The sequence below is a fragment of the Loxodonta africana genome, chromosome 6 (genome assembly GCF_030014295.1).
Source record: "Loxodonta africana isolate mLoxAfr1 chromosome 6, mLoxAfr1.hap2, whole genome shotgun sequence".
Classification (NCBI taxonomy): domain Eukaryota; kingdom Metazoa; phylum Chordata; class Mammalia; order Proboscidea; family Elephantidae; genus Loxodonta; species Loxodonta africana.
In genome coordinates this window covers 24,547,501-24,574,333 of record NC_087347.1, presented here as the reverse complement: position 1 = coordinate 24,574,333, position 26,833 = coordinate 24,547,501, and the positions used below count along the sequence as shown (strand labels likewise).

Genomic DNA, 26,833 nt, shown 5'->3' with positions numbered 1-26,833 from the left:
AGATTTCGAAATTTCTGAAAAAAGGAGCAGTTTTGAAATGCTCTCCTCTCTATCTATGGAAAACCTGCTGATTGCTGTCCAGTTCAAAAGCCACTTCTTTCTTGAAGCTTTCCAGGATAACCCCAAAGCATGTCAATTCTCTTCAAGATTCCCTTCTAGGGCACTGTTTTAAATCTGCTTTTGAAAATTCTTATTTAATTTAATAAATTATGAACATTAATAAATAAGCTATGGATGGAAATTTCTAGAGCTGATGTCAAAAATTCTGTCCCATCCATCGTTTTATGAAGTAGGCCAAATTTGGGCTTGTCAGTTCTGGAGGTGGGAATCTTATATAAATTGCTCGTCCATGAGTGGGCCCTCTAAACATTTTCCACCTAACCGACCAACCAGTTGATTCACCTCAATATGCTGAAAGATTTGATATATTTGTCTAAAGGGGCTTAAAAAAAAAAAAAATCCTCTGACTTTATTTAAACAGATTTCCAGAAAAAAAAAAAAAAAAGTAGGAACTAAAAAAAAATGTAAAGCTTGCTGTTTAATCCTCTATGGGAGAAAACTTATCTTAATGTAAGGTAGCTATGCAACCCTCAATTAGTTTAGTAATCCCATTTTTTGTGGTTTATAGAAGGCTTAAAACAAGAAAAAATAGACAACATTTTTCATTCACATGAAAAGACAGGTCAGACACTGTTGTAAAAAATATTCTTCTCTAAATTGTATGAGATTTTCTAAGTTACAGACATTGGTTACGGTATTTCAAGCAACGTTCATTCCAATAATATATTTGCATAAGTAAAAATTGCACACAGCTTCTTACATTTCACTGTAATGGGATTTGCTCTGGAGTCCAGTCTGGACAGCCCAGTTACCTGTGTTGGTTGTGACCTCCAAAGGCTCACTGAAGTCCCCATAGCCAGCAGCAGTCCGGGCTCGCACATGGAAAACATAGGAAGTCAGAGGGTTCAGTCCTTTGATATCCGTGTTCCTGGCAGCCGTCCGGACAATGCGATAACTTCGCTCGTTCTGATCCTACGTGACGGGAAGATAAAATTGTGAAAGGTGGTAAAATAAAGACTCTGCTCATTATAGGCACAGTATTAAAGGAGCCATGCCAGTCTACTCAGAAGCTGAAGGTAAATAAAAAAAAGTCTCTCAACCCCACATTCTCCTCAGGCTGTAAGTACTATCGTTACTTCCTAGATGGCCAAAGATCTGACAATTTCAAGTACGAACTTGTTGACACTGACCATATCCAGGTCTATACTCGTAATTCAAAAAAAACATTCAAAGATAGTTGGTGGCTTTTCTCACTCCACACCCAGCAATGTAACAGAAATCATTGCATGCAAGTCCTTTGTCTTTTTCTATTTTCTGTCTTGAAAATGTCAAAAGTTTTGTAAAATCTGGTTTCAATGAAAAAAAATTCTGTCCCTTTTCTGCTTCTAATAACGAAGCCAATACGTGATTATGTTTAAAAAGAAAGAGAAAGCAATTGTTCGCTTTCTAGACAACCTTGAATGCAAATCGCTGTCTTCAGAATTCTGTCCTTTAAGAGAGACAAATTATTTGTAAAAATAATGCCTCTCTACAACTTCAAGAGGCTGAAGAATGTAATTTTCTTTCCCTGATTTTCTATTAAAAGTCATCAAAACCCACACCTTCATTCTGAATAGCAGCGATCTACTTAAACAGGTTATTATTATGGTGGTTATGACTCACTAGCCCCGATATAAGGCTTATCGATCAGAATGACTTAGCTATTTGATTTCCATTACTAGAAAGAAAAAAACGCAGCTATATTAGAATGCAATGTATTTTGCCTCTTTTTCAAAATAACTAGCTTAATGCATAAAATTCATAATGGGATTTGATTGGGAAGCAAACTGTATTTGGTTGGAATTCACTGGCATGCTAGGATTTCTAACTGGCCAAAACCTAAACAGAGAAGAAAGAAAGAAAGGGAGGGAAGAAAGGAGGAAAGGAGGGAAGATGTTGCTTAGTCAAGTACTACCTTCTCATAATATTTGACTTCATACTCCAAGATCACCCCATTGGGCCTATCTGGTTCCAACCAAGCTAATGCAACACTGTATCTTGTTACTTCTTTAGCCTGGACCAAAGCAATGGATGAAGGTGCTGTTGGGAAAAAAAAAAAAAACATAAGAAATTTTACTTTCAGAAAAAAAAAAAAGGGATTGTTAAGTATCAGTCGATAATTTCATCTTACTTAAGAAAAGTATGAATGATGGTCTTGTCACCCTCCCCTCCCCCATCCCGCTTTGGTCTTCCCAGTGCAAAAGTATATCATATTTATAGTCTTTTCTCCAACATGTTTTTAGAAGTGATTTGTCTTAGAAAATTTCTGAAGGAAAAGCCTGGAGGTCCACAGGCCTGGAGCTTCATTTCCATTGTACCCACAGCCACTCCCCAAAAAACACTGTGGAGATAGAGAGCTCTGCCTAGATTTTGACCTTTTGCAAAGCATGAAAGCCTTTGAAAAATCTCTTTCTAAGCTCAACAAAACTACATCTCATCCTATTTCCAGAGTATGATGGCTGTCATCTTACCGGTCTTTATAAATTTTATAAAATCAAGAGAAAGCAAATCTTTCTTGGGTATGAAGGGAATGCTGAAGGCAAAAATTTACATAATTTCCCAAGATAAATACAAGTATGTACTGCTTAATTATAGTTAAAAGTTTTCAGTTTGAATACAACCACGTAATGATGGAAAATACAAATAAAACAATGGTGGTCTTTCTGGACATATACGGCATCTGGCAACTACTTTACAACAGAGTTGAAATATTGCTTTTGCCTGCTGAGTAGCAAACCTCCCTCTTTTAACTCAGAAAGACACAAAAGCAGTCCTCAGCCGGCTGTGTATTGGGGGTGGGGAGGAGGAACATGCTTGAGATTTATAAATCCAGGCTGTCTAATTCTTGCTTCTCCACCACGGTGGTCACATCTCCAGTCAGCTGTTGTCAGGCTCTGCACTGACTGACAACGGCTGGCACAAACGAGCAATCTCCAAAGAGAAGAGGCACCATTCATGACATTTTTAATCTTATCTACCAAAGCTGGTCTGTAGAACTAGAGATTAGGGGCCTCCCTAAATGGAAAGTATATTCTCTTTTTGCCCCCAAACTGTGGAAATGTGTGAAGTGTTATATACAGGGATGACAACAAACCTTACAAAATGGCCATTGTGGAAAAACTTAGTTGTGTCGTCCCTCTCACCTTCCCCAATATACACAGAACTGCCAACCCATAGGAAACCCTGGTGGCATAGTGGTTAAGTGCTATGGCTGCTAACCAAAGAGTCGGCAGCTGGAATCCACCAGGTGCTCCTTGGAAACTCTATGGGGCAGTTTCACCCTGTCCTATAGGGTCGCTATGAGTTGGAATCGACTCAATGGCACTGGATTTGGTTTTGGTTTGGCCAACCCATAACTCAGAGGGAAAAAGAGAGTAAAATGGAATTGGAAAAGCTTCAACCCCGCTTGACCATATCTGACAGGTCTAGTGATGGCTGAAAGCCAAGCAGCACATACCACAGCCTCAAAAGGGAGTCTTCCAGCTGAAGCCAATCCACCAGGGAGCGCCTCCTGGAGGGGGTTACTTGACAGTGGGGCATCCTTATTAGAGATGGACACACATACACACACACACACACACACACCCCTCATTTTTCTTTCTCTCTCTCTCAATTCCGAAACTATTCCAGATTGGATCTCAGACATAAACACAAGAGAAAGATACAGTGGATACACATGTCCTCCATCAAAGACAACCCCAAGGTTAGTAATACCCAACTAGATGAACAAAGCTGTGTGTAGCAACATATGGAAGCCACTGAACATCTGAGGAAAATGCAAGACGGAAATGTGCTCATTAGATGCATTAAGGCCGCCCTCCTAACACACACACACTCTGTCTTTCTCTCTCTCTTTCGCATTCTCTTTCTTTACTGGTTGATACAGAGCTATTGTCTAATAAAAGCCAAGGAGTGACTTTCTTAAGTATAGCAGTAGCAAGAAGGCCACCTGGCTGTGAAAAGCCGTTTCACTCCAGGTAATAAATATATTGCCTAACACAGCACTTTAGCATACGCTCCATAAAAAGGGGCTCTTTAAACTCTGATGTTCAGAACTGGGAAATGAAATGGAAAAGTGAGACTGTTAGAAAGAAAGCAGGAGGGAGGAAAATCATAAAATTGTAAAATGAACTTTCTCTCAGAAATGGTCCGGGTCAGCTTTTGATAATTGACAGGCTCTTCGGGAAAGAATCGCCAGCCTGACCTCCAAGTGCACTGATTAACTAAGACAGCTTCCCTCAGCTGCGTGTAGGAAATAAACCTGATTTCCATCTGAGAAGTTCCAGCAGCAGCGTTCTGTACCCATTCAAAGGGAATGTGAGCTCAGCCGAGGTGCTCAAAATTCTCAGGCAGGGAATTAACAATGTAATCATGTTAAAAAAAAGCTAATAGAATTTTTCTAAACAGAGCCTGACGTGGAATACTGAGAGACAAAAATGTGAGAATAAACCAACAGAGTGGACCCTGCGTCAGCTGTCATACGGATGGAGGAAAATAAGAGATAAAAGAGAAATTGCAAGGGATAGACAGGAAGGGCTCAATGAAAATGGGATGGTTAGTACGGAGACAGCCATAAAACTGCTAACTGGACATTTGTTCCAGGACCCACATTACAAGGGCAACCAGAGCAAAGTAGAATAAATTGCTCTAGTTCACAAAATAAGTATTAGGTTGTACAGCTGTAAAGTCTGAATTCCTTCCGGAACAGAGGTTCTGCAGAACGAGATGCTAGAGGAGGGCAGAAGTGACAAAAGTAATCCATGGTCAAGTAAGGCTGAGAAACAACCAAACATGCTCATTGCATTGTTGTGTGATATGGCGGCCATTTTCTGCCCCTGGAGAGGGGCTTCTTACCTTCTCTGGTAAGGAGAACACCAGTTGGGAAAACTGGGCCTTTGGAGACAAGGGGCAACTTAGATGTCCCTCATGTCATAGTTTTTGCCACTTTGGAGGGTTTTTCCCTCAACTTTTTCTATCCCAATACAGCCTCCAACTCTATATCTGGAAGCCATCACCCTACTGTGTGTGCCTGCCTATGGCTCCTTTCCCTAGATGAGGCACTTGGCAATGGCTCTTTCCCAACCTCTCCCCAGCCCCCATGGTTCCCAAGCATCAGTCTTCTCATGCCACTTACGTAACTGATGCCGTATCCCTTTGCCCCTGTAGTAAGATTTATGTAAAGTTTTTGTTAAATTAGCTCACTTTTCTTACTTAAGTTGTTGTATTTGAAAACAAACTTCCCATTACTGGTGTAAGTGAAATCCTGTTATCAATTGCAATTAATGGGAGATAACCATAAAAAATTAATATAATGTAAATAAAACAATGCCATCAAATGTTTGCTGGAAACCCTTGCCTCTCTGAACTTTGCTAAAAAGAGAGATGAGCCAGTGCTAGAAAGGCATGAAAGATATCCTGGGACCAGCTAGAGATTCTGACCTTGGAGCAATTAAAGAACTGAGAATTGAAAAGGCACTAACTTTCACACAGAGCAATTCAGTATCAAGCATTATTTCACCTACGTCTTCCCTAAAATCATCTCAGAGGCCACCACTGGTATGTTTCCACACTTTGGTAAACGCTACCCAGCGCAACTCCAGTTAGAAATGTTTTGGATACTGAGTCTGAATACCCCAAGAGTTCTGCCCTTGGCTAAAAGAGAAGAGACTAATAAAATAACAGATTGAACACTTCCCCCAAATATACAGTTTAATAGGAGCTCTGACAAATCAATGCCTTAGTTCAAAAGAGGGTTTCTAATCACAAGGGGGAATTCTGTCAACATATAAAGTCCAAGCCGAAAAAGGTCTCACTGGCCTCTCAGTGCTGTCATTTACTTCCCAGAGCATGGTCTTTCTCAATACTGATGCATCCATTCAGCACATATTTAATGGGTACCTACTGAACGAGGCACTGATGGAGAGAAGGGAAACAAAGCAGAGAATAACATAATCCTTGGTATCAGTACCATCTTATACTTTGGCCTCTTCTTACTGTTAAAAAAAGGGGGGGGGAATTTTTATAATCATCATATTGAGAAGACACTCTCTAATGTCAACTCAGGGGACTCATTTTTCTTGAATTCAAGAGGCGGCAGTTCCTGTTAATTCCCTTATTATCCATGCTCCCTCGGTCATAAGGAAGATTAAGAAGAAGGCACTTCTTCACCATACTGTATCTTTAGACACAGACTGCTGAAAAGATGGAGAGGCCAGGAGGAAGCTGGGGGCTAATGTACATAGTATCCCCCACTAAATGAAAGAGATGCATTTTAAATTCAAAAGCATCCCTATCTACCCACTGACTTTCTTCATAAAAGTAGAAATGCTTGCTTCCAGAAAAGCTTTGTGTCCCTGGACATAACCAGGTGCTCTCAGTGGCCCGAATTTAGACAATACACACAAGGAGAACCAGTCATGTTAGTTGGCAGCAGTATGTGTGGGGAAAGATGATGAATGTAAGAACCACAAAGGCAGGAATTAAAAAAAAGGGCAATTCTTTAAGTGACGATTGTGGTTTAGTTCAATTGAGTCCCTACTTTTCAAACTTTCAAAGGTGAATTGTCAACGATCAAAAGATGACTATTTTCCTGACCTGACATGCACATCCCTGAGGCCATCTTCTCCTGTTACTCTCAAGGGCATCACAGTTATTATTCCAAAACATACCCTTCACTTCCTCTGTTTTATGCTTACAAATCACGCTGACACATCAATCATTCAACAAATGTTCTTTAAGGCTTTGTTTGAGCAATTTACAACCCAAAGTAGAACTATCTGGGGCACTTAGGTTTAAAAAGTTAAACCATATTGGGCTGAAGAAAGGCAATGATTGGGACAGGAAACCAGAATAGGGAGGAGCTCACTATGGATTCCAAAAGAAACCGTAGAAGGAAGTGGAGTAAGCTTAGGGAAATAAGGATGGCTGAGCAAAGGTGTACTGCCTCAAATATAAGGGCAAAAGAACCACCTAAACCCGTCGCCGTCGCCGTCAAGTTGATTCCAACTAATAGTGAGTGACCTATGGGACAGAGTAGAACTGTCCCAGAGGGTTTCCAAGGAGCGGCTGGTGGATTCGAACTGCCCATCTTTTGGTCAGCAGCCGAGCTTTTAACCCCTGTGCCACCAGGGCACCTAGAACACGTGAAATGAGGTAAAGATAAAAACAATTTGATCCAAATATCTAAAGTTAGAGTGTTCTTCATTTTACTAATTTGGTGGGGAAAATAATGGTTTTTTTAAAAAGATTTTGGATAAAATTCTGAGTCTGATATTTACTAGTTGCCATCTTGGGTAAGCCACTCAAATTTCCTATTCTCAGCTTCCCTATTGGTAAAATACCTGCCCTCCAGATACAAACATGTAAGCTATTGGAGCCCTGGTGGTGCAATGGTTAAGCATTTGGCTGCTAACCAAAAGGTCAGCAGTTCAAATCCACCAGCCACTCCTTGGAAACCCTATGGGGCAGTTCTATTCTATCATATAGTGTTGCCATGAGTCGGAATCGACTTGACGGCAATGGATTTTTTTTAATGACCTCCATAAGGTAGAACTTTACCTTGTTCATCTCTATATCTTTTTGGTATTCAGGACCATGTCTGGCACATAAAACCAAAAACCAAACCCAGTGCCGTCGAGTCGATTCCGACTCATAGCGACCCTATAGGACAGAGTAGAACTACCCCACATACAGTTTTCAAGGAGCATCTGGCAGATTCGAACTGCCGACCCTTTGGTTAGCAGCTGTAACACTTAACCACTTCGCCACCAGGGTTTCCGTCTGGCACATAGTTAACAAAAAAAACCATACCAACTGCTGTCGAGTCAATTACGACTCATAGCACACTGTAGTGCTTAATAAATACTTGATGAATGGGCAAGTGTGAACTAAGGCAACTAACAACAAGAAGTGTTAAAACAGATCTAAAAAAAAAAAAAAATCCCTGGAGCCAGTTAAAAAAAAATTTTTTTTTAATATAAATAAAAGACCAGATACAAAGCATCCTTAAGATAACTTTCCATCTGTATGCATTTTAGATGACCTTTTGTAGGTTTGGTTTAGCTATTTAGGTTACCTAAGATATTGACAATTAGGGATAAACGCAAATGATGATTCTAATTATAAATGAAGTCTGTTTCTAAGGTATATGTGACACTTCTGAACATTTTTCAAACACACAGGCTGTAAAATGTCATTCAAATATGTTAACATTAAAACCAGGCTTCACTGCACCTGTTTCAGACAGCATTTTGAGGGACCGTCCTTTAGGTTGACAAAAAAGCGTTGACAATTCCGCTCAGCATTTCTCCCCTGTACCTGTACAGCATATGCAAATAGCTTCCCTGGCACCCTAACCACAAAGGTGCAGGTGTTCAGATACCTCTTCCCCAAGTCATAATCTTAAATCCAGAAAGAACGCTAAACATTTCTCTAGCTTTATAAGAGTAGAGTTACCCTCTGAAAACAGTAGTGTGAGCAAAGTCAGTCATGGCCCTAAGGAACCATTAGTTACTGTCCTTGCCCCTAAACTTCCACCAAACCAAACCAGTTGCTGTTGAATCAATTCCAACTCATGGTAACTCCATGTGTTACAGAGTAGAACTGTGGTCCACAGGGTTGTCATAGACATGACCTTCTGAAGCAGATCATCAGGTCTCTCTTCTGAGTCACCTTAGGGTGGGTTCAAACCACCAACCTCTCAGCCAAGTGTTTAACCATTTGCACCACTCAGGGACTCCCGAACTCCCACCAAAAGGATATCAGTGTGGACGTGTAAGGGTAAGAGACTAGAGACCTTGTAGAGTCAAGGGCTGTATGATCAAGTACGTGGAACAGACTGTCTTTCCCTGCACGCTTTGGAATCAAGTTAAATCGTAATAAAAGAGATTGAAAGGAACAATCCACCAAAGCTTGGAAGTTAAACAATATGAGTTTTCTAGTAGAAAGTCAAGATAAATTTCACCCCCAAATAATTGTTTTCAAAGTTCCCCACTTCCCAGACAAACTGAGCCTGCTTTATAAAGAGAATCACCATTTGTTACCTATGGTTACATTTGGTTTGAGGGTGGGTCACCATGTATCCAGAAGGCACATGTGGGTTTTATCTCCGTGTCTGCTTTGGATAAACAGAAACAGCAGAGATTAGGCGGCTGGAACATGTCTCTCTAACAGTGGTACATTTCACAAGGAAGAATTACAAGAGATGGCTTTGATATCAAATGGAGGTGGCTTCCTTTAAGAAAGGGGTAAATTTACCATTCAATGGTTCAAAGCTCAGCAGTTCTTGTTCTCCACCCCACTGATGCACATGCTGCAATTTTCTCTAGTCGCTTCCTCAATGACTCGCCATTAAACACCTACAGATCATTTTACTGCAGCAGTTTGGTACTTGTGACACCCAAATGGGATGGAGAAGAGAAAAAGAGATAGGTAACAGAGAAAAGAAAGGGAGGAAGGACTCTCTACAAGCCTTCACTCGGGGGCTGTAAGACTGTTTTCTGGAGTCCAGCATCACGAGTGGTCAACAGTTTGTGGGGGCTGCAGGAAAAAAGGAAAACAGCTGAAACTAACAAACTACATTGCATTACTGGCTCAAATTAGGAAGGCAAAGGGGTGAGGCAGGAAATAAACAGATGCAATGAAAGGTCTCCAGCCTGTGGGCAACGGAGAATGAAAACAGCCTTTTATGAAGTCAAGAAACCTGAGCCCATGGTGTCAGTGGCATGCAATGCCACTGTTTGGAGGAAAATGACTTAAAAAATATATATATATATATGTATATATTATTGTGTTTTAGGTGAAAGTTGACGCAGAAAATTTGGTTTCCTTTACCAATTTTTATACAAATCATTCCTGGCCATTGGTTACAATTTTTACAATATGTCAGCATTCTCAGGTATTTCCATTCTGCTTGTTCTGTTTCCATAGAGTTAGGTTCTCTTCCTCTCCTTGCCTTCTCATCTTTGCTTTTGGGTAACTGTTGGTAGATGACTCTAACCACAGCAAAGTTGCCACCTTTCCCCTCCCCAGGATCAGAGTTTAAATGGATCATGTTTACTCAAGGGGTCTTTCATGGATAGGAAAAATAAACCCACAGTTTATATATATATTTCCGCTTCATGCAAATGGCGTATTTAAATTTAATTACTTGGAGCTTAAGGTGGTTTTTGTTCCCTCTGTCTGTCTCAATTCAACACCACAGCTCTGATTTGCTCTTTATCTAAGGTTTGCGCATTTTAAAATGCTGTCAAGCATCAAAATTAAATGCTTCAGAGCACTAATGATATTCTTGTGATTAGGGGTTTTGCCGTCCCAGAGATGCTAAGAACTCTGGCGCTAGTATTAATTGCTTTCTTCCACATCCCACCGAAGGGAGGGAAGTTTTGTCTCCAGCCGCTCAGCAATACCTACGGCACCAAACACCATCGAGCAATTTCTGGATGTTTCCTTAGTGTTTCATCACAGTATTTGACAGTACTCGACCGTCTGCAAAGTGCTTTCATATACATAGGATTTTGTTTGTGGTACAGTCAACCAGCTGGGTTGGCTCGCTGCTATTTCGGTACTTGTGACATTCAGATTGGATGGAGAATAGAAAAAGAGATAGGGAGTCACAAGTAAGTAAGATCATTCGAAGACTCAATTTCATCCACCCTCACTGGAATACATCACTGATATTGGAAGAACTCACCATGCGTCCCACAGCTTTTAGCTGCTACATCATTAATCCATATTTTCTCCTAGTCAAGAAGTAAAACTGTGTCTAAAATAATTGCATAGAAAAATAAAACAAAAAAGCACCTTGATTTGTTCCAAAATTGACATGAAATATTTTTCCTAGTCAATCAAAAACACAGAACCAAATTCTCAGCCAAAACCTTCAGACGACTCTAAATTAAATGAAGTTCATTTATATTTAAATATGGAAGTATTAATATTAATTAAGCTTATATTTAAAATGTATGAGGGATGCAGTTTTTTTCCCCCCACAAAGTGATTTCCAAGGTCAGTGCAGAGTCTATTTTAAATAAATACTGGAAAATAAAGCAGTGTATACTACCACTTATAAAGGCTAAAATGGACAGGTGTCCAATGATTTTATTTTAAGAATGTGATTTGTGGACCTCACCATGTTTTTATTTTATTTTAATTGTGCTTTGGTGAAAGTTTACAGCTCAAGTTAACTTCTCATACAAAAAATTATACACACACTGTTCTGTGACACTAGTTGCAATCCCTATAATGTGACAGCACACTCTCACTTTCTACCCTGGGTTTCCCATGTGCATCCAACCAGCTCTTGTCCCTTTCTGCCTTCTCATCCTGCCTCCAGACAGAAGCCATCCATCGGACCTAACAATGTTTTAACTAAATGATTCAAGGGCAAGACTTTGCAAATGGTTTAACTCTCAAGAGTCTCACTTTATTTTTGGCTTAATCTGAGGCCAACATTTTATAAGACTTTTCTTGTCCAGAGAGTTGGCTGGGATGGTACATCATTTTATTTTTTCCAGAGAGATGCACAGCAGATGTAGAAAAATTGTATAGAAAGATACCAACCCAATTTTAAAGAAAGGGATATGATGTCATCTTTAGCCTTCATGTTAGGTGTTTGCTTAGAAATTAAGATGCTGGGACTGGGCTTCTGTGGTTAACTGTTCAAAGGTTTGAGCTCCCATCCCAGAAACAGTTGTTCCTGGGATGGAACTACTCAGCCAAGACATCTCCTAGGGCCCTACTGCATCCAGTGTGGCTCATTTTATGCAAAAGAAAGTGAAATGACGTGATTATTAGGCCTGACCCATAAATATCTCTCTTGTGACACCCAATGGGAGGCTCCTCTGTATTCTCCCTGCCCCTAATCTGCCAACTAGATGGTGATGCCCAGTCCATCTTGGTAACCCCACACCAACCCTTCTCCCCTCACCACTGTCAACTGGATATAACTTCAGCAAAAAATAATTTTCTATTGTGTCACCCCAGTCAGGTAAAGGGGGAGGTCAGTTAGCAAAAAAGAAAAAAGGCATTTTCATATAATTAAGTGAAATTAGATGTTGTAGTGTTATGGCCTACAGAAATTTGGGCTGTGGGTTGAACCTGTGTAAATAGCCTTCAGGTTTTCTCTTGGGAACTGCAGCTCCTGGGCGGATGCAATAGGCAGCCGTCCGCTCCTTGGTGAGAAGGTGGTGAGGTCTGCAATGCCAGCAACAGGGGTCGTGTAGCTCCAGGGCCAGCACAGCCACAGGTCTTCCAACAGTGAGCCGACTCCAGGGACTTTCACAACACCGGCCATGAGATTCAGCTTAGCTTGTTTTAATGTTAAGTGAGAAAAGGCAGGAGGGCTTTCAAAATGGCTCAGCTGAGTTTTTTTCTTTACAGAAGAGTTTGTTCACTCTTCCTTGCACAGTTAGCAGTTTAAGCAGTTGAAGATTCAAGCTACATCAATCAGAGCTAATCTGAAAAGAATGGGTAAAGGAGCAAAAGGACGCTAAGGGCCTCTACTGCCAGGCAATTTCACACATTGAACATTATTTAAGACTCACTACTATACAGGGTTGTTATGAGTCAAAATCAAGTCGACAGCAATGGGTTTGGTTTGGTTTTGTTACTCTCTGAGGTAAGAATAATTAAAAACCAAACTAGTTGTGCTGTTGAGTTGACTCTAACTCATGGTGACCCCATGTGTTTTCAAGTAGAACTGTACTTCATAGGGTTTTCAATGACTGTGATCATTCTGAAGTAGATAGCCAAGCCTTTCTTCCGAGGTGCCTCTTAGGGTGGATTCGAACTGCCAACCTTTCAGTTAGTAACTGAGTGCTTAACCATTTGTGCTACCCAGGGGCTTTGATTATCACCCTTGCATTTCATATTTCAAAACTCGGGCACAGAAAAATTAAATAATTTGACCAAAGCAATAAAAAAAAAAGCTGTTGCTGTCCAGTTGATTCTGACTCATAGTGACCCTTTAGGACAGAGTAGAGCTGTTCCATAGGGTTTCTGAGGAGTGGCTGGTGGATTCCCACAGCTGACCTTTTGGTTAGCTGCCTAAGCTCTTAACCAAGGAGATTGAAAACCCAAGTCTGCCTGACTCGAAAGTATGAGATCCCTCCTCTATACCATATGTTTACGCAATGAGCTACATTTATTAATTACTATGTGTCAAGCATTATTTTATACCTTTTGCATATATTAACTCATAGAATTCTCACAAAAACCCTATGAGGCAGGTACTATCATCCCCATTTTACAGATGAGGAAATTAAGGTACAGAGAATTTGAATAACAGCTAATAAGTAGCGAGTTAAAAAAAGTCTGGTCCCAGAGCCCATACTCTGAAGCACGGATCTACGGAAAGCATCTAAGTCTCCTTCCCTGGTAAGAAATCTGAGACGCCACAGTTAAGTGACTTGCTCTCACAGTAGCAGTGAAAACAAAATAAATCTTCCTGAGGTCTGCCATGTGCTAGGGGCAGGGCCATCCACAGTTAGTTGCCAGAAGCCCAGAGAAAAGTTAGACATGAACCCAGCTCAGAGACAAAACTTAAAGCTCTTTGGTGATGTAGCACCTTGTATTACAGCTACGAGAACAATCTAAAACCAAAAATTTCAATAAGAAGATAATGGTATTTGGCTTTAAGGAAAAATAAGTGGGACAGGGTGTAAGGCAGGTATAATAACTGGGACAAGGTATGGAGCCCTGGTGGTATAGTGGTTAAGAGCTTGGCTGCTAACCAAAAGGTCGCCCGTTTGAATCCACCAGCTGCTCCTTGGACACCCTATGGGGCAGTTTTACTCTGTCCTGTAGGGTCACTATGAGTCACAATTGACTTGACAGCAATAGGTCTAAGGCAAGCTTCTGGAAGGCTGGCAATGCTCAATTCCTTGACCAGGGCAATGGCTGCACAGCTGCTTGCTTTGCAATAACTCATTGACTACACATTTGGGTCCCACCCACTTTTCTGTATGTGTATATATTTCACAAATAAAAAACGTTATAATCAAATAAAAATGGTAACCAATAGAATATTAATGATGAAGCATTGAAGTGATTATTAGAAAGCCCTATCCAAGAGCTTCAGTTAACCTTCTGAGTAAAGGTCTAAAGGTATCATGAAAGATCTCGTTTTTTTGCAAACTAGGACTTTGGTAACTATTTAATCATTAAGCTTAATATCTGAGCCATGCAGCAATCCCTGCTCTCTGGAGTAAGGAAAATGTATTACTTAAATGCCTGCTAGGGTTTTTAAAATGCTAACCACTACCTTGAATGAACATTACTACATATATAACCATACAATTAGTTGTAGAATTACAAGTGGTGACAGCTTCACTCGAAACCAAGCCCCCCCACCCCACCCCACTCCTGGTCTACCAGAATTAACTAGAAATTACCTGAGGGGCCCCTGAGTATCTCTGCTCCAGTTCTGCAGTGCCCTGTTTCGTCTGAGAGCTGCTTGTTTTACTTTCTACTTGCTTACTAAGAAATTTGTTGGCATGTTCTGACAAGGATAGCCCAACCCTTGCCAAGAGAAACATGGCAGGATTCAGTGTGTGTATTTCCCGTTAAGTAAGAATGCCAGTTTGAGGCAAACAGGAAAACAAGCCTTTCCACTGGAAGGCAATTCAGAAGAATTTGCCCGAGCAAGCCAACTATTTTAAGATAAGTAAATGGAGGGAAGTTAGCTAAACCTTTATTTTATTTTATTTTCTCTAAATGCCTTCAGTAAGGTGAAACTTCTTGGTGGGCCAAATTATGCTGAAAAAAAGTACCTAGCCTAAAGTCTTAGTTGGAATTATTTCCTGCATGTCTTGTTTGGACAGGATGGAAAGATCTGGCAAAGTGAGCTCCTCAATGATCTACCACGGTCTCTGAAATTTAATTTGGAATGTGGAGAATGGTGTCGGGAACGGGTCCCTTCTATTGAGCAGATATACAGCAAAGAAAAAGGGAAGGGATTAGCTGCTGTGAATTACGGCTTCTGTTCCTTCAGCTGTCAGCCCCACTGGAGAGCTTCGAGCATTCCAAATCTGGAAAAGAAATGCTGTGCTGTGAGCTTCAGGTTCTTTGTTACCCAGACAGCTGCTAATCGTCCTGCTGTGTTAGAAGCCAATGAGACAATACTGTAACATTTAGCTTTCTGACATCCGAAGCATCTAGATCAGTCCCCAATTAAAGATGTGTTAATCACAAAGACTCTAAAAGCTGGGATGATAGCCTCACCCAGTAAATCTTTGCTGGTGCCTTTTACTTTCTAATACTCAGATTTCTACATTTACCAAGAGAACTGCTTGAAAGCCGGCTCCAGAAACAGACCAATAAAAAGCCTTCTTCATTACCTTAGATCAGACGTCTAAGGATTTCCCACCTCCGGAGAGCCTTTTCAGAAAGAGGTGAGACATTGATCATTTTGCTTAAAGAGCCTTTCTGCTCTAATAAATAGACTCACGGTGGCTGTTGTCATCGTGATTTTTTAAGCGTGATCACTAATTCAGGAATGTGGCTTTGTCACTTGCTAAGGGACATCCCAGTCATCTGCGTACTTAAAAAAAAAAGTCAAGTAGATGAACGTAAGATACTTCAGGGGACAAAATACTCAATGAAAGCAGCAGAAGCCTGAACCTGGGTAAGGCGCAAACCTTTCAAAGAAGGAAAACTCAAATGTTTCCCACTAAAATGAGAAATAGAAAAGTGCTAAGACTGCATGCTGTCAAAGGCAGATAACTTGTGATACCAGGAAATAAGAAACAGTCCTATTTAGTTCTGACTCTCACAGGTTTCCCTGTACTAATACTACTGATACTCTCCTGGGCCTCTGGCCAAATCACCCATAGGTCCCAGCCCTGAGAGGCAATGATGGCAGCTCATTCTGGATTCAAATACTTGTAATAACAGAGAAGAGTATGTGTTGGATGAAGCCCCCTGGAATTCAACGCCTTGAAATTTATGTTTATTAAAAGGGTCTCAGGGGGCGGAGCCAAGATGGCGGACTAGGCAGACGTTACCTCGGATCCCTCTTACAACAAAGACACGGAAAAACAAGTGAATCGATCACATACATAACAATCTACGAACTCTGAACAACAAACACGGATTTAGAGACGGAGAACGAACTCATACGGGGAAGCAGCGATAGTTTCCAGAGCCTGGAGCCAGCGTACCAGTCAGGTACGGCACAAGCACAGAGACCTGCTCCACCCCCCTGAACTAACCCCAGGAGGGGGACCAGCCGGTTCCACGGGCGGCGTGGGACGCAGCCGGTAGGAGAAGTCCCCGGGAGGCAGTGACTGATCTTGGAGCAGAAAGAGCAGCATCCGAGCCGGGGAACCGTCCCGCAGGGATTTGGACTGCTCGCAGGTACACCATAAACACGGAGAGTTGCTCCACCCCCTGAACTAACCCCGGGAAGGGAACCAGCCGGGTCGCGCGGGCGGCGTGGGACACAGCCGGTAGGAGAAGTCCCCGGGAGGCAGCGACTGGTATTGGAGTGGGGAGAGCAGCGTTCCAGCCGGGACACTTGGTCGCGTCACAAGCACGGGGAGCTACTCCACCCATCTGAACTAACCCCGGGAGGGGGCCCACCTGGTTCACGGGGGTACACGGCCACGCGGCTGGAGGGACGAGAAGTCCCCGGGAGGCAGCGACTGATTTTGGAGTTGAGAGTGCACCGTCCCAGTAGGGGAGCCTTGACGCTGGGCGTGGGGCTGGAAGCGGAGGATCTGACCGTGACTCCAGCGGGCCAGACCCCCTGGGGGCAATCTCCACACAGCCAGCATACATAGGCGACGCGCCCGCGGGAATCTCAGATATAACAGTCATTCCAAGCAAGACAAGCAACTCTGGCTATATTCTGAGGTGTTACTCTCCTATCTCTCTGTTCCCTCCCCCACCCTCCCCAGGCGGCTTCATTAACATCTGAATAGCCTGAGCCAGAGGGAGAACTCTGATAGGGATCTGACTGCAGTTTTTTTTTAGCGGATTTTCTGGAAAAACTAATTTCCCAGTGATGGCTCGGAGACAACAATCCATATCAAACCACTTAAAGAAGCAGACCATGACAGCTTCTCCAACCCCCCAAACAAAAGAATCAAAATCTTTCCCAAATGAAGATACAATTTTGGAATTATCAGATACAGAATATAAAAAACTAATTTACAGAATGCTTAATTGATATCACAAATGAAATTAGGATATCTGCAGAAAAAGCCAAGGAACACACTGATAAAACTGTTGAAGAACTCAAAAAGATTATTCAAGAACATACGGGAAAAATTAATAAGTTGCAAGAATCCATAGAGAGACAACATGTAGAAATCCAAAAGATTAACAATAAAATAACAGAATTAGACAACACACTAGGAAGTCAGAGGAGCAGACTCGAGCAATTAGAATGCAGACTGGGACATCTGGAGGACCAGGGAATCAACACCAACATAGCTGAAAAAAAATCAGATAAAAGAATTAAAAAAAATGAAGAAACCCTAAGAATTATGTGGGACTCTATCAAGAAGGATAACCTGCGGGTGATTGGAGTCCCAGAACAGGGAGGGGGGACAGAAAACACAGAGAAAATAGTTGAAGAACTTCTGACAGAAAACTTCCCTGACATCATGAAAGACGAAAGGATATCTATCCAAGATGCTCATCGAACCCCATTTAAGATTGATCCAAAAAGAAAAACACCAAGACATATTATCATCAAACTCACCAAAACCAAAGATAAACAGAAAATTTTAAAAGCAGCCAGGGAGAAAAGAAAGGTTTCCTTCAAGGGAGAATCAATAAGAATATGTTCTGACTACTCAGCAGAAACCATGCAGGCAAGAAGGGAATGGGACGACATATACAGAACACTGAAGGAGAAAAACTGCCAACCAAGGATCATATATCCAGCAAAACTCTCTCTGAAATATGAAGGCGAAATTAAGATATTTACAGACAAACACAAGTTTAGAGAATTTGCAAAAACCAAACCAAAGCTACAAGAAATACTAAAGGATATTGTTTGGTCACAGAACCAATAATATCAGATATCAGCACAACACAAGGTCACAAAACAGAACGTCCTGATATCAACTCAAATAGGGAAATCACAAAAACAAACAAATTAAGATTAATTAAAAAAAAAAATACACATAACAGGGAATTATGGAAGTCAATAGGTAAAAGATCACAATAATCAAAAAGAGGGACTAAATACAGGAGGCATTGAACTGCCATATGGAGAGTGATACAAGGCGATATAGAACAATACAAGTTAGGTTTTTACTTAGAAAAATAGGGGTATATAATAAGGTAACCACAAAAAGGCATAACAACTCTATAACTCAAGACAAAAACCAAGAAAAACGTAACGACTCAACTAACATAAAGTCAAACACTATGAAAATGAGGATCTCACAATTTACTAAGAAAAACGCCTCAGCACAAAAAAGTATGTGGAAAAATGAAATTGTCAACAACACACATAAAAAGGCATCAAAATGACAGCACTAAAAACTTATTTATCTATAATTACCCTGAATGTAAATGGACTAAATGCACCAATAAAGAGACAGAGAGTCACAGACTGGATAAAGAAACACGATCCATCTATATGCTGCCTACAAGAGACACACCTTAGACTTAGAGACACAAACAAACTAAAACTCAAAGGATGGAAAAAAGTATATCAAGCAAACAATAAGCAAAAAAGAAGAGGAGTAGCAATATTAATTTCTGACAAAATAGACTTTAGACTTAAATCCACTACAAAGGATACAGAAGGACACTATATAATGATAAAAGGGACAATTGATCAGGAAGACATAACCATATTAAATATTTACGCACCCAATGACAGGGCTGCAAGATACATAAATCAAACTTTAACAGAACTGAAAAGCGAGATAGATACCTCCACAATTATAGTAGGAGACTTCAACACACCACTTTCGGAGAAGGACAGGACATCCAGTAAAAAGCTAAACAGAGACACGGAAGATCTAATTACAACAATCAACCAACTTGACCTCATTGACTTATACAGAACTCTCCACCCAACTGCTGCAAAGTATACTTTTTTTTCTAGTGCACATGGAACATTCTCTAGAATAGACCACATATTAGGTCATAAAACAAACCTTTGCAGAGTCCAAAACATCGAAATATTACAAAGCATCTTCTCAGACCACAAGGCAATAAAACTAGAGATCAATAACAGAAAAACGAGGGAAAAGAAATCAAATACTTGGAAAATGAACAATACCCTCCTGAAAAAAGACTGGGTTATAGAAGACATCAAGGAGGGAATAAGGAAATTCATAGAAAGCAACGAGAATGAAAATACTTCCTATCAAAACCTCTGGGACACAGCAAAAGCAGTGCTCAGAGGCCAATTTATATCAATAAATGCACACATACAAAAAGAAGAAAGAGCCAAAATCAGAGAACTGTCCCTACAACTTGAACAAATAGAAAGTGAGCAACAAAAGAATCCATCAGGCACCAGAAGAAAACAAATAATAAAAATTAGAGCTGAACTAAATGAATTAGAGAACAGAAAAACAATCGAAAGAATTAACAAAGCCAAAAGCTGGTTCTTTGAAAAAATTAACAAAATTGATAAACCATTGGCTAGACTGACTAAAGAAATACAGGAAAGGAAACAAATAACCCGAATAAGAAATGAGAAGGACCACATCACAACAGAACCAAATGAAATTAAAAGAATCATTTCAGATTATTATGAAAAATTGTACTCTAACAAATTTGAAAACCTAGAAGAAATGGATGAATTCCTGGAAAAACACTACCTACCTAAACTAACACATTCAGAAGTAGAACAACTAAATAGACCCATAACAAAAAAAGAGATTGAAACGGTAATCAAAAAACTCCCAACAAAAAAAAGCCCTGGCCCGGACGGCTTCACTGCAGAGTTCTACCAAATTTTCAGAGAAGAGTTAACACCACTACTACTAAAGGTATTCCAAAGCATAGAAAATGACGGAATACTACCCAACTCATTCTATGAAGCCACCATCTCCCTGATACCAAAACCAGGTAAAGACATTACAAAAAAAGAAAATTATAGACCTATATCCCTCATGAACATTGATGCAAAAATCCTCAACAAAATTCTAGCCAATAGAATCCAACGACACATCAAAAAAATAATTCACCCTGATCAAGTGGGATTTATACCAGGTATGCAAGGCTGGTTTAATATCAGAAAAACCATTAATGTAATCCATCACATAAATAAAACAAAAGACAAAAACCACATGATCTTATCAATTGATGCAGAAAAGGCATTTGACAAAGTCCAACACCCATTCATGATAAAAACTCTTACCAAAATAGGAATTGAAGGAAAATTCCTCAACATAATAAAGGGCATCTATGCAAAGCCAACAGCCAATATCACTCTAAATGGAGAGAACCTGAAAGCATTTCCCTTGAGAACGGGAACCAGACAAGGATGCCCTTTATCACCACTCTTATTCAACATCGTGTTGGAAGTCTTAGCCAGGGCAATCAGGCTAGACAAAGAAATAAAAGGTATCCGGATTGGCAAGGAAGAAGTAAAGTTATCACTATTTGCAGATGACATGATTATATACACAGAAAACCCTAAGGAATCCTCCAGAAAACTACTGAAACTAATAGAAGAGTTTGGCAGAGTCTCAGGTTATAAAATAAACATACAAAAATCACTTGGATTCCTCTACATCAACAAAAAGAACACCGAAGAGGAAATAACCAAATCAATACCATTCACAGTAGCCCCCAAGAAGATAAGATACTTAGGAATAAATCTTACCAAGGATGTAAAAGACCTATACAAAGAAAACTACAAAGCTCTACTACAAGAAATTCAAAAGGACATACTTAAGTGGAAAAACATACCTTGCTCATGGATAGGAAGACTTAACATAGTAAAAATGTCTATTCTACCAAAAGCCATCTATACATTTAACGCACTTCCGATCCAAATTCCAATGTCATATTTTAAGGGGATAGAGAAACAAATCACCAATTTCATATGGAAGGGAAAGAAGCCCCGGATAAGCAAAGCACTACTGAAAAAGAAGAAGAAAGTGGGAGGCCTCACCTTACCTGACTTCAGAACCTATTATACAGCCACAGTAGTCAAAACAGCCTGGTATTGGTACAACAACAGACACATAGACCAATGGAACAGAATTGAGAACCCAGACATAGATCCATCCACGTATGAGCAGCTGATATTTGACAAAGGACCTGTGTCAATTAACTGGGGAAAAGACAGCCTTTTTAACAAATGGTGCTGGCATAACTGGATATCCATTTGCAAAAAAATGAAACAGGACCCATACCTCACACCATGCACAAAAACTAACTCCAAGTGGATCAAAGACCTAAACATAAAGACTAAAACGATAAAGATCGTGGAAGAAAAAATTGGGACAACCCTAGGAGCCCTAATACAAGGTATAAACAGAATACAAAACATTACCAAAAATGATGAAGAGAAACCCGATAACTGGGAGCTCCTAAAAATCAAACACCTATGCTCATCTAAAGACTTCACCAAAAGAGTAAAAAGACCACCTACAGATTGGGAAAGAATTTTCAGCTATGACATCTCCGACCAGCGCCTGATCTCTAAAATCTACATGATTCTGTCAAAACTCAACCACAAAAAGACAAACAACCCAATCAAGAAGTGGGCAAAGGATATGAACACACATTTCTCTAAAGAAGATATTCAGGCAGCCAACAGATACATGAGAAAATGCTCTCGATCATTAGCCATTAGAGAAATGCAAATTAAAACTACGATGAGATTCCATCTCACACCAGCAAGGCTGGCATTAATCCAAAAAACACAAAATAATAAATGTTGGAGAGGCTGCGGAGAGATTGGAACTCTCATACACTGCTGGTGGGAATGTAAAATGGTCCAACCACTTTGGAAATCTATCTGGCGTTATCTTAAACAGTTAGAAATAGAACTACCATACAACCCAGAAATCCCACTCCTAGGAATATACCCTAGAGATACAAGAGCCTTCACACAAACAGATATATGCACACCCATGTTTATTGCAGCTCTGTTTACAATAGCAAAAAGTTGGAAGCAACCAAGGTGTCCATCAACGGATGAATGGTTAAATAAATTGTGGTATATTCACACAATGGAATACTACGCATCGATAAAGAACAGTGACGAGTCTCTGAAACATTTCATAACATGGAGGAACCTGGAAGGCATTATGCTGAGCGAAATTAGTCAGAGGCAAAAGGACAAATATTGTATAAGACCACTATTATAAGATCTTGAGAAACAGTAAACCTGAGAAGAACACATACTTTTGTGGTTACGAGGGGGGGAGGGAGGGAGGGTGGGAGAGGGTTTTTTTTATTGATTAATCAGTAGATAAGAACTGCTTTAGGTGAAGGGAAAGACAACACTCAATACATGGAAGGTCAGCTCCATTGGACTGGACCAAAACCAAAGAAGTTTCCGGGATAAAATGAATGCTTCAAAGGTCAGCGGAGCAAGCGCGGGGGTCTGGGGAGCATGGTTTGTGGGGACTTCTAAGTCAATTGGCAAAATAATTCTATTATGAAATCATTCTGCATCCCACTTTGAAATGTGGCGTCTGGGGTCTTAAATGCTAACAAGCAGCCATCTAAGATGCAGCAATTGGTCTCAACCCACCTGGAGCAAAGAAAAATGAAGAACACCAAGCCCACATGACAACTAAGAGCCCAAGAGACAGAAAGGGCCGCATGATCCAGAGACCTACATCATCCTGAGACCAGAAGAACTAGTTGGTGCCCGACCACAATTGATGACTGCCCTGACAGGGAGCTCAGCAGAGGACCCCTGAGGGAGCAGGAGATCAGTGGGATGCAGACCCCAAATTCTCATAAGAAGACCAAACTTAATGGTCTGACTGAGACTGGAGGAATCCCGGCGGCCATGCTCCCCAGACCTTCAGTTGACACAGGACAGGAACCATCCCCGAAGACAACTCATCAGAAATGAAAGGGACTGGTCAGCAGGTGGGAGAGAGATGCTGATGAAGAGTGAGCTAATTATATCAGGTGGACACTTGAGATTGTGTTGGCAACTCTTGTCTGGAGGGGGGATGGGAGGATAGAGAGAGAGGGAAGCAGGCAAAATTGTCAAGAAAGGAGAGACTGAAAGGGCAGACTCAAGACGGGGAGAGTAAGTGGGAGTAGGGAGTGAGATGTATGTAAACTTATATGTGACAGACTGATTGGATTTGTAAACGTTCACTTGAAGCTTAATAAAAGTTATTATAAAAAAAAAAAAAAAAGGGTCTCAAAATTAAGCTTTTTCACTTTGGTCTGCATTCTGCCAGGACATGAAGACAGCAGAATTAAATTTTCCATCAAAGAGTACCATCCATTAAAAAGAAAAGAAAAAAAAAAAAAAAGCTGCCTTTAATGAGTTGACTTTGACTCATAGAGGGCAGCTTAACTGCCCCACAGATTCCAAGGAGCGGTTGATGGATTCGAACGGCCAAGCTTTTGGTTAGCAGCCAAATTCTTAACCCCTGTACCACCAGAGCGCCACAGCTTGTTATAAACCAACCCCAAAGCAAAGGCAAATAACCTGACTGACATTATCACAGCAACCTGGAGTTCAATGTTCCCGTTTGCTTCCTTATACACATCATTTTCATCCAGTCTAGTGCCACTGAGTAGATTCCAACTCACAACAACCCAGTGTGTGTCAGAGTAGAACTGTGCTTCACATGGTTTTCAGTGGTTGATTTTTTGCAAGTAGATCCCCAGGGCTTTCTTCCAAGGCACCTCTGGGTGGACTCGAACCTCCAACTTTTTGGTTAGCAGCTGAACATATTAATGGTTTGCATCACCTAGAGACCCCATTATCTTCATAGGAGGCATCTAATAACTACAATACAAAATGGGGAGAAAAGCCCCAACAGTTTTCTTAACCTCAGAAAAACAGCATTAACCACCCTGGGTTACAGAAAATCTTTGGAAATTAGATTCCTATTTTCTATTTCTCAGGCTAATGGAATTCCTGAGAGAGAAATATCACATTTGCAAGATGCCAGGTTGGTGCCAGCTTCAGAAGTTGAATGACTTGGCTTTCACTGGAGCCTGAATACATCATGGGTAACCCCTTCCCCATCACCGTCTCAATGAAAGGCCACCCTCTTCCAACTTGAGAGACTAGGAAGTCAATTAGTGTCACTTATGATGTGAACACCTGTTGACTAGGACCTGGACTGAGACCAAGTCCATTAAAGTCATTCTAGGGCTGCCAGATGGCTGGGCCTTGGACCACTTATGATGTAGTCCAGATTCATGGAGGTGACCTAAAGGCAGAAAGGTCCAGAGTCCCATTAGTCATCTCCTGAGCCATCCAATTCCCTATCACATATGCAGTTGGACCAGGACCACTATTTTTCCTAACAGTCACTTAAAAAGGCCACATGAGCTGCTTTTATTAAAAAAAAAAAAAAAGTCACATTGACCGCAAAATTGGGGGTATTAGCTCCTTAGTATTTTTACCACCCATTGTCCTTTTAAATCTCTGAAACTACTTTTTAATAACTCATCTTTCATTCTCTTGTGGCATTTGAAACACATGTGAAGGCTGGAGAAACAACTGAAATGAAAAATATCTGACAAGGAATAAACTGTGATCCATGCATGAAACTACAGGCTACAGGCGATCACTGACAGCATCAAAGAAGCAAAGGAAGCATAAAAAAATAATAATAATAATAAATAATAACTCTGGTTCCAAATCTATGTGCTCTATTGTACTGAGAGGAGATATTCAAGATCAAAATGTTACTTGGTTTAAAGAGCAACGTCTAAGACTTGAAAAGTAATGGCCATGGATGAAATGTTACATGTGTGAGAAAGCAAACAAACAAACAAGAAAAAGACATCAGGGTGAAGTTCAGAGATCCCTGCATCTTCTTCCCAATTTGGTTTTACTGCTTAGGAGTCTGGGAAAGTTCCAAACACAGGAAATCAAAATAATCAAGTACAATATCCACAAACCACAGAATGCCGAGGAACTGGGTTTTAGCACCACTAAGGAAATCTGTTGAACTGGTTGCCGTGTGTTGTTGGGGTACAACTGTGCTCCCGAGGCTTTTCAATGGACGGTTTTTTGGAAGTAGAATGCCAGAACTCTCTTCCGAGGTTACCTCTGGGTGGATTTGAACCTCCAAGCCTTTGGTTAGCAGCTGAAGGATTCCACCACTAGACACCCTACCTTTCATGTATAGCTGAACCTTTCCCATCAAGTTTCTTGCTTGCTTTGTAGACAAGCACAAAGAAGCAACTGGCGAGTGGAACAAAGAGATACAGAGATTCTTGGGTTAATTACAACTGAGTACATTTGGAAACTGTTTCATATACAAATGGTCACCACATGCTAGTCTCTCAAAAAAAAAAAAAGTTGTAACGAAATGATATTTTGCAGCCCTCATATTTGAAACTCTTTTTTTGCCAATTCTCTTAGAAGCAATGATATAGGTAAGGCACAGGAGCATAATTTATGAGGAGGGATTTTAAGCCTGGGAACTTGCAAGCTTAGAATTATTATTTTTTTTATTTTGAGGTGTCAACCAGAAACTAAATTGCATGTGCCAGATAGTTTCAACTCCTACAGGCATTGTAAGACCAAGGCTGAAACAACTGAGCTATTAAATTTTAAAACGTTATTAAGGCCAATAGATGTCTCCTACTGGATCTATGAGCGAGAATTCAAGATGACTTTTGTTGTCATAAAGAATAACAAAGAATGTGTCGGGACTTGGTTTTTTTCCTAACTAGGGGGTTCAAAGCACCTCGCTGGAGCTTCACTTGAACACAACTTGCTGACGTGTGAAATTCGGTGTAACTGGCCCCACCCAAGAGTCAACCTATAAATACCGGAAGGACCTCATTAGAACATCTCACCTAGAAACAGTCCCACAGCATGGTCTCTAAGAACGACATTGGAGCAGAACTCTAACACACTAGGAACAGTTTTATGGAAGTTATCTTGTGTGTATTCTGAAATAGGAAAGCAGGGAGAGGCTAGAGGGAAAAAGATAAAGCCATCATCAAGAGAACCCATACAGTTAAGGTATAACCTTGAAAAGTTATAAACCAACAAACAAACCCAAAACCATTGCTGTCCAGTGGATTCTGGCTCCTAGTGACCCTATGGGACAGGGTAGAACTGCCCTCCAGGGTTTCCAAGGAGCAGTGGGGGAATTGAACTGCCAAACTTTTGGTTAGCAGCCAAGCTGTTAACCACTGTACCACCTGAAGAGTTACCAGTGAGATTTAAAGGCTTCTCATCTACCATTCTCCCCCAAAACAACACACCTTTCTATGAAGACTCCTTAAATATATCAGCAGCTTCTTGTAGCTACACTTGGTTTACTTGACTACTCTGCACTGGTGTGTGAAATAGGGCTGCAAATACAATTCGTGCTTTTTAAATTCTCAACCTACTGTCTGTAGTTACAAGAAGACACTCTTTATTTCCATGGAGCAGGATTCTGCTATATTTGTTCTCCTTGCTTTCAGTGCAAAACAAAGCGAAGAGAGCCCCTATGACATGCTGTAATTTCAATTCCACCCCCATTTTATACTGGGAAGAAAAAAAAAAACTTCAAAATGCTAGCTCAAAAAATTCCTGAGTCTCCAAAATCATTCTCCCCAGGTGGTTTTCCTAAAATCACTCTCTTCTAGAAGCCTG

At 40.7% G+C, this 26,833-nt stretch overlaps 1 long non-coding RNA gene across 1 annotated transcript in view; it reads right to left on the bottom strand.

Annotated features, from left to right (window-relative positions):
* Positions 1-878: 878 nt before the first annotated feature.
* LOC111749467 (uncharacterized) overlaps positions 879-26,833 on the bottom strand; it is a 38,291-nt gene continuing 12,336 nt past the window's right edge. Inside the window, exons 2-3 of the long non-coding RNA XR_010322232.1 lie at positions 2,015-2,139; positions 879-1,032 (exon numbers count right to left, since the gene is read on the bottom strand). This is a non-coding gene — a long non-coding RNA (uncharacterized LOC111749467). The remainder of the gene's footprint in view (positions 1,033-2,014; positions 2,140-26,833) is intronic.